This window comes from Montipora capricornis, chromosome 2 (genome assembly GCF_036669925.1).
Source record: "Montipora capricornis isolate CH-2021 chromosome 2, ASM3666992v2, whole genome shotgun sequence".
Taxonomy (NCBI): domain Eukaryota; kingdom Metazoa; phylum Cnidaria; class Anthozoa; order Scleractinia; family Acroporidae; genus Montipora; species Montipora capricornis.
Window position 1 is genome coordinate 21,083,941 of NC_090884.1, and position 2,500 is coordinate 21,086,440.

The following is a 2,500-nucleotide window of genomic DNA, read 5'->3' on the forward strand; positions in this document are numbered from 1 at the left end:
CATGCAATTAAAATAAATTTCTGACAGTTCACATCAAACCCCGTTTCGAAAGAACCTTGACCGTAAATAATACAGCTCAAAAGACACAACAAGTTTTCATTCAAATAATTTTTCACTGTCGCATTTCCAATTGTTTTTTTACCTTTGCAGAGTTGAGTACGAAATAAATGTAACTTGCCAGACAACTTAGATGCGACTTCAGTAAACACTGTGATGCATTCCAGGCGTTCGATTCCTTCAATGTTTGTTAAATCCATAAAGGAATTGCCATTTGATTTCAGTGTTGTATATAATACCAAGTGAAATTAGAATAGACAATAAGCCCGCCATTACAAAAACTATTACGAAGCTGGAATTGTATTCACCCAAGATCTTTTGTTTAATTTAATTGTTGCGGATGCCTATAAACGCCTCTCGAACAAAATAAATAAAACAAATATTTTTACAGTTGGCTGGTCTACGTCGGTCTATTCCATCATCTTTAAGAGATAAAGATTACCAGGCTTCCATCAATAAATCTTCCAAAGTTCGTAATTGATGACAACATATTTGACGTAACTACAAAGAAGTCAAAAGAATTCTATACGTTACTTATCAGGGAAAAAGCGCAAACTTCCTTATATCGCTTATAAATTACAGAGCGATTTTAACCTTACTAATGACCAATTGAGACACATTTTTCAGTTACCACATGCCGTCACTCTTGAATCGTATGTCAAAGCTTTTCAATACAAAGTTCTCAACTCAATTCTTTATACAAACACCAAATTATATAAAATAGGCTTTAGAACAAATGATCTATGTAGTTTCTGCAAAGGTCAGCCTGAATCACTAAACCATTTGCTCTTCCACTGCCCTTATTCTAAGCAGTTCTGGAACGATTTTGAAACTTACTGGTGCATTATTTCGAGTAAAAGGATCCGCCTTTCCCTGCAAAATGTGCTTGTCGGAATTATCGCTGAAAGCTTTTCTTGTGGAGTTGCAGAAATAACCAAATTCTTCCCAACATTCATGGATTTCGAGCCAAAATTGTAGCAAGATATGAAACTGAAAAAATAATCAGTAACAAAGAGTTCTTAAGAAAAAAATGGATACTGTCTCCTTATCTTTCTTAGCGCACTGTTCCTGTCATTATGCCACTTTTTTAAATTGTATGTTTATTTATTTATTTATTTTTCGCTCATTAGTTGCTGTTGTTTGTCCGTAAGCAGTGTAAGTACTGCTCTGTAAGTGTAAGTATCGTATTGTATGTAGTTTGTAAGTAGTTGAGTTCCTTATTTACCATTGATGTAAGTAACTTTGTGTAAATGATTAAGTAATTGTGTAAGTAGCGCTCGTTTTGTTGAAATAAATATATTTGTTAAAAAAAAAAGTTAGAAAAATTAGAAGCAAAGCTCACTTGATATCCAACGGCGAAAAATGAAATTGTTGGCGAAGACCATTGCTCATCGCTTTAAAGATTCCAGATCTTTATTTTTCACGGCCTGTCTTGTTCATCCAGTTGACGTTCCATTCTTGACCTCCATGAGGGTATATTTAGTGGGTTGCCAGTATGTCTGGATAGTAGCAGGGATAACGATATTTTAAGAAACAACACAACACTTTTTAAATTTAAAAACATGTTTCGACAGAAACTTCTGCCATCTTCAGTTTAAATTACAAAGTACAGAGTTGAATATATAGTGTGAACCAAAATGCTAATTAGCTGTAAGGACACATGACAATGTAAAAGATTACAAAGAAAGTCTTAAATTAACATGATAAAGTTGATGATTAAGTGTAGGTTTCTCCCATTGAATATGAAGCGCTAGTATTTTTCAACTACATTAACTCCAGGCACCCTAACATCAGATTCACTATGGAAAAGGAAACAGATCATAAGATACCTTTCTTAGATGTTTTGATCAACAATGGCACTCATTTTCCTGTCACTAGTGTTTACCGTAAGAAAACCTTTACGGGCCTTTTGACTAATTACTTTAGTTTTACATCGCGTTCTTACAAACTGGGTCTCATTCGCACGCTTGTTGACAGAGCCTACAAGATCAACAACACTTGGTTGGGTTTTCACGAGGACATCACGAAGCTTACCAAAATCCTTCAGAAGAATCTTTTTCCAGTCCATCTAGTTGAAAATATTATTAATCGCTACCTCACACGTACTCGCCATGGCTGTAATCCCCCGGCTTCCGTCTCTGACACTATACGTACCTTTTACTTTAAATTACCTTACATTGGTCCTTTTTCTTTTATCACGCAGAAAAAGGTTCGCCTTTTTGCTAAACGTTATTGTAATGATATTGATATTAAGTTAGTTTTCTCATCATTTAAAATCGGCAACATGTTCAGTGTGAAGGATCCTGTCCCTAGTGGGCTCCGTGCGGGTGTGGTATACAAGTTTTTGTGTGCGGGCTGTAGTGCCTGCTATGTCGGCGAAACTACCCGGCATTTTTCCACGCGCGTACGTGAGCACACTTTCAGTGATAGGACCTCGCACGTC